A 9,223-nucleotide genomic window follows, 5' to 3' on the forward strand; every position below is an offset into this window, starting at 1 on the left:
TTTCTTTCTTTCTTTCTTTCTTTCTTTCTTTCTTCCTTCCTTCCTTCCTTCCTTCCTTCCTTCCTTCCTTCCTTCCTTCCTTCCTTCCTTCCTTCCTTTCTTCCTTTCTCTTTTTTCCCTTATATTGTTTTATTCTTTCTATCTTCTTCTTTTCCTTCTTTTCTTCTTTCTTACTTTCTCCCCCCTTTTCTTTTGGTCTCCTTGTTCTTTCTTTTTTTTTCCCCCTTCTTTTGTTTTCTTTATTCTTTCTACCTTCTTCTTGTCCTTCTTCTTTCCCCCTCCCCATTTCTTTTAGCCTTCTTCTTCTTCTCCTCCCTCCTCCTCGTCCTCCTTTTATTTTTTCCACCTCCAGCTACTTTTTTTTTTTTCTTTTCCCCTTTCCCACCCCTTTCCCCGTTCCACGCCGCTCTCCCCGGGTGTCACCGCGGCGCGGGTGATAGGACACGGTGACAGATCTGCCTCGGCCACCCCTCACAATAGCTCTCAGACAGTCTATTAGTCAGCAATTGTCTGCCAGGCAGCCCGGCCCGGCCGTGTGCCGCCGCTGATAATGGCCAAGAACAAAGATGGCAGCTGCTTTGTAGAGGAACAGATTTGTGGCAAATCGAGATAAAATAAAGAGGAAGGAGAAAGGAGTGGAAAGAGAGAGAGAGAAAAAAAAAAAAAGCCTTATAAAAAGGGGGAAAGGAGGGAAGAGGAGGAAGCGGCGGGGGGAGGGAGGAGGAAGGATGCTCGTGTGAGCTGTCAGGCTGCCCCAGCGTCGCTGTGCTCTGATCTGGGGGGAAAGGAAAAACACCACGGGAGGAATAGCAAGGCTGGTGTACGTGACAAAAAAGTCCTTTTCAGGCTCCTGGTGTCAGAAGTGCAGATGAGCCCAGGCAGGGAGGCTGTCGGGGGGGATGGCTGTGGCCACTCTCACAGATCACATGTGCTGTATCTCCCACCAGGAGTGGGGTGGTGCCCGGGGAGAAGGCCCGTGGTGGGGGGCACACCTCTGCTTGCCCATATCTGTGTCTCAGCAGGGCAGTGGGGCAGGCCCAGCGGTGTTTGGCCCCTTTTGGGCAGGGAGAGCAGGGGCTTAGCCCGGTTTGGGGGGGATCACCATCCCATCGAGCATCCCGTGTCCTGGGCTCATCCCACAGCAGGGTGGGCAGCAGGGAAAGGGGGGATTCTGCCCCTCTGCTCTGCTCTGGTGAGACCCCACCTGCAGAGCTGCCTCCAGCTCTGGGATCCCAAACATCAGAAGGACATGGAGCTGCTGGAGCGAGTCCAGAGGAGGCCACGGAGATGCTCCAAGGGCTGGAGCCCCTCTGCTCTGGAGCCAGGCTGGGAGAGCTGGGGGGGTTCACCTGGACAAGAGAAGGCTCCAGGGAGAGCTGAGAGCCCCTTCCAGGGCATAAAGGGGCTCCAGGAGAGCTGGAGAGGGACTGGGGACAAGGGATGGAGGAACAGGACAAGGGGGAATGGCTTCCCACTACCAGAGGGCAGGGAGAGATGGGATATTGGGAAGAAATCCTTCCCTGTGAGAGTGGGGAGGCCCTGGCACAGGTTGCCCAGAGAAGCTCTGGCTGCCCCATCCCTGGAGGTGTTCAGGGCCGGGTTGGACAGGGCTTGGAGCAACCTGGGCTAGTGGAAGGTGTCCCTGCTCCCATTATGCAGCTCTTTTCCTGGCTCCCAAGGATTTGTATCCACGTGGAATGTGCACACAGGCACCTGCCAGCCCCACTCTGCTGGGACACTGGAGCTCCTCAGAGCCATCACAGCAGCTCTGAGCAAATCCAGGAGCTCCAATCCCTGCTCCCCCTCCCAGATTTGGCCCACGGATCTGGGACTAAGGGAAATGCAGCAGCCAGTGGAAGTGGTGGGTGGTGTTTTGAGGTTTGCCTGGCTCTGCCACCAGCGAGGGGTGACTGATCCCAGTGACCACAGTGACACCCACGATGCCCGAGGACTGTTGCTTATCATTCTGTGCAAAGGGGGGATCAAAATCAATTAAAAAAACCCCCGAAATTAAAAGGTGGATGTTATAATTAAAAGCTGATTTTTCATTGAAGCTGGATTTTTTAATTTAAATGAATTACATTTGCCTTAAAAACTTAATTGAATTAAAATTAAAGTTAACATTATGGTAAACCTATGTTAAAGCCTAAGGTTAGTGTAATCTATTCACATGGAAATTAAATATATATGTACAATTTTATATACATATATAAAAAGATAGCTGTACGTATTTGCACTTGAAGTTTTTAAGCAAGTTGAATTACTGAACCACCCAAAAGTTGACTGCTAAGTACCTAAACCTTGAATTACCAGAGTGGTCCTTGCTAATAACATTATATGTGTAAAGATACTTCTTATTTTATTTCAGTTTCCTCAATTGGTCCAGCTCAAAGATTGATTTGTCCAACTTGGGAGAGGAATTGGAAGGTTGAAGGCAGGAAAACGTGGTTTTGTCTCCTAATTCTGCAGGTTAAAGCCATGTGAGGGGTGAAGTTTGCTGGGGGACAGTTGGTTTGGGTCCCTCGCTGCAGACACCACTTCCAGTTTTCCAAGAGCCTATCTAAAAATCTGTTTAATGTTTGGGAAATGCAAGGTCTTGTTTCCCTTACATATTCAACTTATTTAAGATTTTGTTAATGTATAAAAAAAAAAAGTCAAATCTTACTTTTGTAGGTTTAATTGAATTCCAGTTCCCAGCTAAGCAGTGTTTGATATGACGGAAAAATGGATTATCACCCATGTGGTACCTTCCACTGTCCATGTTTGGGGAGGAAACCCCAGGACACCCCAGTCACCTGGCACTGAGTGTGGGGGGTGGCCAGAGGTGGGCACAGCTGTGGCAGTGCCAGTGGGACACCAGGAGAGCGATGCCACGTGGGGTGAACCTGGCAATGGGGTGTGCATGGACAGGTGACCACACTGACCCATCCCAACAACAATGGATGCTGAATTTCCCCATTCCTTTGGCTTCTCTCAGTGTCCCAGCATCCCAGCATCCAGCATCCCAGTGTCCCAGCATCCCAGTGTCCCAGCATCCCACTGTCCCAGCATCCCAGTGTCCCAGCATCCCAGTGTCCCAGCATCCCAGCATCCAGCATCCCAGTGTCCCAGCATCCCAGCATCCAGCATCCCAGTGTCCCAGCATCCCACTGTCCCAGCATCCCAGCCTGGTGATGAAGGCTCCCTCCACACCTTATGGATCATCTCTGGAGCATCCTGAGCTGTCGTTTCAGATGGAGAATTGTTGTTCACACCTTAGCTGGAGGGAACAGTCGGGCCTCTCCTGGTGGAGATGCCAACTCCAGGCATGGGTGGGTGTTCTGGAAGTCCCTGGCTAAAGGCAGCATCACTCTTGCCCATCTCCCTCCCTCCTGCCCCGTCCTGGCTTTGTCCCGGGAGCCTCCCCCAGGGCCCAGCTCCGGGTTAGTTCAAGTCTAGCCTATTTAGATAACCTTCTGGTGGGTCTATAGAGAGCCAGAATATCCCTGCTGGAGGATCTCACTACAAATGAGCCAATCCTCCTAATCTCCTTATCGTTGTAGGCCTCAGCCTCAGGGCCTGGTTATCTATATGGATAAAAGAAAAGGGACACTGCACAGCACCTATCCCAGCAGAGACCCCTCCCCTTTAATCCTGCCAGGGTTGTTTCTCCCTTTATCCCCCTATTGCAAATCCCCAGCGAGAAGCCCCCGGCCCCCCCCCCCACGCCCCTCTCCCCTCCCTTCACGCCTGAGCAGGGAGGCAGAAAGGATGTGAGAGGGCTGAGCAGCGCCGGGATGCTCTTATCGCCAACACCTGGAGTGGGAAAGCGGGGCTGGGGGGCACAAATCCCCTCGGCCCCGGCCGGGAGGGAGGCTTAGAGGGGCGGGGGGCTGCTCCGTGCCCCTCCGGAGCTCCCTGCCTGATAAGTACCTTAATCATTCAGGGCCAGGAGTCCCCCGGGGCGCAGGCTAAGCCCCGCGCATTCCTGCCGCACACAATTAGGGCTCTTTCTCCCTCCCTCTTTACATTTTTCCCTCGCTTTCATTCCTGCCCTCCACCCTTTCACCTTTGCATTAGCTCCCTCTTCCCTGCTTGGTCCCCAGCACATCCCCCCCATCCCCATTTCTTCCCACTCTTTCCCCCCCTCTCAAATTTCCACCTTTATCCATTTTTTGTCCCCCTCCACTCTTTCCCCTCTCCTTCCCCCATCCCATTTTCACCCCTACCCTCTTTACATCCCTCCTTCCTTCAGCCCCTGCTCCCCTTTCCCCTTTCCCCCTCTCCGTTTGCTCTTTGTCAGTCTGTTCTCCATCCCTCAGTCTGCCTCTAATTTCTGATTAATATGTTCTTAGCCAAGGAAAAGGGAGAGAGAGAGAGAGAGAGAGAGAGAGAGAAAGAGAGCGGGAGAGAAAAGAAGGAATCTTCTAAATAAATCATTTAGTCATGTGAGGAGCTAATCTCCAAGTGACGGCCTGTGTTTATCTAGTTTTTAGCAGTGCATGTTAAATAGTGATATGGGACTAATTTTTTTTTCAGCTGGAGCTGCTGTGAAGGGATTTTTAACTTCATTTCCCAGAAAGAAAAATGGTGAAAGCAGAGATAAGGCCCCTGAGCAGCTCTTCCCCTGAACCGTTAGCCAGTGCAATTAAACAAGATGCCACAGAAAGGGCAGCAGAGCCCAGGTTGCCAATTACTGATGACTTCCCCCCATGCCAGGCTCTGGGATCAGCATCCCTGGGACCCCCCCTGGACCATCTCACCCTCCCCTGGGATCCCCCCTGTGCAGAGATCCTGCTGCATGGCCTTGGTCTTGTCACTCAGCACCAGCTTCTGCTCCCCTGGGGCTTTGCAGGACCCTTGGGAGGGTCTTGGACTTGCTCAAAAATCACCTGGTGTGGGCTGGGGTTGATTTGGGTTGGGTTAGAGGCAAGTTTGGTAAAGGAAACCTCTTGTTTTGCAACAAGGTGGCCAAATATTTCCGTTGGAAAATGACCAGACTCAAACATTTGCACTTTTCTGGGGATGAATATATTTTTATTCCCCTCTGCACTGGACCCTTTGACAAAACTGACCTGAACTTTGAGCTCTTTCTGGATCTTCCCCTTCAAGAGATGAACATACATAGTATTTTTTAACATATTGCATTATTCCCTGACTATTTTTTTCACCTTTTCTCAATACTTTCCCCCTTGGTTCCCTGAACAGTCACACCTTCCCAGGGTCACAACATCTCACCACGATCCCTTGAAAACCCCTCATCCTTTGGCTCCTTTTCCAGAGAGGCAAAATTTTCAATTTTGGTCCCACCTCCCTCCTTCCAGCAAGTGGTTCTTCTCCCCCCCTCCCCCTGGTGCTTCACAGCCCTTCCCATTTTCCTACCTCTTTTTGAGGGACAAAGATCAAAGAATAACAGAACAGTTTGGGTTGGAAGGGACCTTAAAGCTCATCTCATTCCACCTCCTGCCATGGGCAGGGACACCTTCCACTATCCCAGGTTGCTCCAAGCCCTGTCCAGCCTGGCCTTGGACACTTCCAGGGATGGGACAGCCACAACTCTGGTGTGACTGTTTTTCCCTCTGGCAGATAACAGAGGGAGATGACAGGGAACCCCCCCAGTCCCAGGGCAGAGGGATGGATAAGTGGATTAATCATGGGAAAAGAAGTATGGAAGCCATCACCACAGCTCATCTTCTTGAAGAAGACCTCTCCTCCTTCCAACAGCTTCTCCAGCCCCTAAACCCCAGGTGCTTCCCAGGCAGCTGGAGAAAAGCATTAAAATAGATTCCATTATTTTTAATGCTCCAGGCAGCTCCCGTGAGAAGGGGCTTTTCCCTGGAGCCCACAAAACCCCTCAGGAGGCACCCAGACCTTCTCCCTGGACCACACTGGAGCCTCCTGGGTTGGGTGGATAATGAGTGGGCAGGAGAGGCAGCTAATTTCCACTGAGAGCTTGGAGGGGGAGCCCGCCAGCGATTGCAATTAAGCCCAGAGCATTAAACCCACGGTAATAAGGGGCTGGGCTGAGGGGAGGCAGAGCAGTAATTTAAATGATGGCCAGCTCAAATATGGAATGTCTAAATGCTCTCTCAGAGAGATTTATATGAGCACAGGCCTACCTCGCTCATTTATTTCGTTAACTAGCTCCTTCTTGGTGTATCTGCCCGCTCCGCCTGTGGGAAGACGGGTGGAAAGAGGGATGTGGGATGTGTGGTGGGAGAATCCCTGTGTGGGATTCTGTGCCCTAAAAGCTCAGGTCACCCTGCTAAGGTGGGCAATGCTTCCCATCCTCTTCCCAGCAGCTGATTTGCCTCCTCCTTCCATGGGTTTGCAGCTCCTCGGTGCAGTCAGAGCTGAAATCCATGAGGCCATGGAGGGTTTGGGTCTGGGGGCTCCTGGCACTGGGGGTGGAGGGTTTGGGTCTGGGGGCTCCTGGCACTGGGGGGTCTGTGGGCAGCTGTGGTGCCCTGACTGTGGCCAACAGCTTCCCACCCTGTGTGAACAGTGGTAAAAAAAAGCTGGATTTGCCCAAGAAGTAGGAAAATGGGAAAGGTTTATGATGCCCCGGGGTGAGAGTGGGAACGGGAGCACTTGCTGGAAGGAGGGAAATGGGACAAAATGGAACAATTTTGTCTCTCTGGAGAATGAGCCAGAGGATGAGGGGTTTGCAGGGGATCACAGCAAGATGTTGTGACTCTGTTCAGCGAGCCAGGAGCTAAAATAATGAGAAAAGGTGAAAATCTTTGGGACAGAAAGCCCTCCTCATCCTCCTGCAGGAGGCCTAGCAAGGAAGGGTGAACCCCCAAAACGCTGGAATGGGAATAATTTTCCAGGGAAAGAAGAGTGCCGGTGCCAAAATCCTCCCTTCCCTCACTAACTCATCCACCCTGTGGGACACAGCAGTGTGGGGACCCCTTCCATCCCGGCCCCCCACTGCCCCTGGGCTGCTCCCCCTCCAGAGCATCCCTCGGGCGGGTGGCTGGGAACAGCTGTCGGAGAGCTGAGATCTAATGGCTGCCTGGAGAGCAGTTAGTGGATAATTAATATTTGCAGCACAGAGCTGTGATTGCTCTACATCTTCCTCCTGACAGCGGCACAGGGAGGGAGCCCACTCCGGCCGGGCTGGGAGAGATCCCAAGCTCAGGGCTCGGTGCCCTGGAAGAAAGCAGGGAGCTCAACCAGTCCCACCACCCAAAATGCTTGGAGATCTTTAGCTGTGCGTGGGAGAGGGAGCATAAAAAGCCTCTGCATGCAGCAGAAGGGCATCATGACATGGGTGTGTGGTGAGGCCAGCAGGGCTCCATCCCTGAATCCCATGGCAGCACCAAGCAAACCCCGCCCTGGAAAACCCCCTCGGTGAGATTTGTGGGTGTGAAAATGCTCCCACTCTTCCCTCGTTTAATTTTTTGGTTTTGGAGTTAAAAACCTAAGTAGAAAAGTGCTCCTCCTGTTCCCTGCCCTGTGGATAGGCAGGATGGGGATGCTCTGTGTGCCCAAAACCCTTGGGATGGGAGGTGAGGAGGAGAAATGAAGGGACCCCAGCACCACCAAGGCTCTCCTGCCTGGCACAGGGAAGGGCAATGGGAGACCCAGGTCAACAAAATCAGGATTGAGGAAGGAGGGGGTCACTGGCAGGGGGATGAGCAGACAGGGCATGAAGCCATCCAGGAGATGCTCCAAACAAACAGGGCACATTTGGGAAGGCAAAGCCTCAGTGTTTGGCCATAGTGAGCTAAGCTCTGCCTGCCTTGGGACAGACCCAGCCAGGCTTTGACCTTGGGCTGAGCTCCCGGCTGAGCCTGGAGCGCTCCTGCTTGCCAGCCCTGGCAAATCCCTCCTGGGCTCCGAGGAAAGGAGGCAGCAGCCCATGGTCCAGCCAAGCCACAGCTCTGGGCATCCCCATCCCAGCCACCCCCTGAGGGAGCTGCATCCTGACCACAGGGCCCTCGAACCTGGAAAAATAAGGAAGCAAAGCCAACAAAGAAATAAAAGCCTCCGTGCAGCAGGCAGGGACTCTGTTATCCTTCTTTATTAGCGTTGTTTTCCTAGTTTTTTTTGGCGAGGAGCAAATCCAGCCGTCCCTGGCTGCGAGCGGGTTTGCTGCAGCTCGTGGCATGCAGTTAATTCCCTGAACTGTTTAATTTAACAGCCTCTGAGCGTGCAGACAGAACACTGTCACTTGGCTCTTCGGAGAGCAGCCCAGGGACCCAGCCAATAAAGGGAAAATGCAAACAGTGTACTTGGGAGAGGCTCAAATCCCACACAATTCCCGCTCCCTCTGCCGGCAGCGGCTCCCGGGGCTGTGAAACCCACTGAGGGTGGTGAAGCAAGACAAAGAGTGCCAGGAAGGATCCCACCACCCTTGGAGGGTGCTTGGTGAGGAGCATCTCCCTCAGCTGGGCCTTTCATCTGCTGTTTGCAGGGTTTGGGAGGGAAAATGCAGCTGGTGCTTCAGCCCCATCCACATCCCCATTTCCCTCTCCCTCCTCATCCCCATCCTCATCCCATCCCCTCCTCATCCCTATGCTGTACTTACATCCCTACTGAAATAATAGAGTCCTGGAATATCTCCAGCTGGAAGAGGACACACAGATATCCGTTCTGAGCACCACCATCAGTGGCTTTGCACTGCTTGTGCCTCAGTTTCCCCTTTGGCACGAGATGTTTCTTCTCAGCCACGCTGTGAGATGGATAAAACTACTAATACTTGGCCACTGAAGGGATGAACCCCAAGGAAAATCCCACCACTGTGGTCTCTTCCCGGGATAGGGGTCGCCTTTCCTACACGGGCAGCTGCCAGGGGGGTTGCTCAGGGGGTGGGCACAGGGGTAATTAGGGGTGACTAATTGCACTCATGGGCTCTCTGCAGCATCACTGGGGGAAAACAAAGCCACTGAGGCAGAGGGTGAGATGTGCTGAGGGAGAGGAGCTGAAGAGCCCAGAAAAAGGACATTTTTCCTTTGCTCTGCCACCATCTGCCCAAATGGCCTTGGCCATATCCCTTCATCCAGCAGATTCCAGCGTGGATCCCTCTGTACTGGGACAGGCCAGGCTGGAGGTTACAGGCACTGCTTTGGGGGTTAATATGGAAAATTACCACCCTAAACCCCCCACTTTGTGACTGCCTGTGGGACCCCTGTGTCAAGATAACAAAATGAAGCCATCAGCATTTAACACCCTCCCAAATCACCATCCCCATAATCCCTATTTGGGGCAAAAGGGATTGTTTTCAGAATTATTATTT

The sequence above is a fragment of the Lepidothrix coronata genome, unplaced genomic scaffold (genome assembly GCF_001604755.1).
Source record: "Lepidothrix coronata isolate B3197 unplaced genomic scaffold, Lepidothrix_coronata-1.0 Scaffold189, whole genome shotgun sequence".
Taxonomy (NCBI): Eukaryota; Metazoa; Chordata; class Aves; order Passeriformes; family Pipridae; genus Lepidothrix; species Lepidothrix coronata.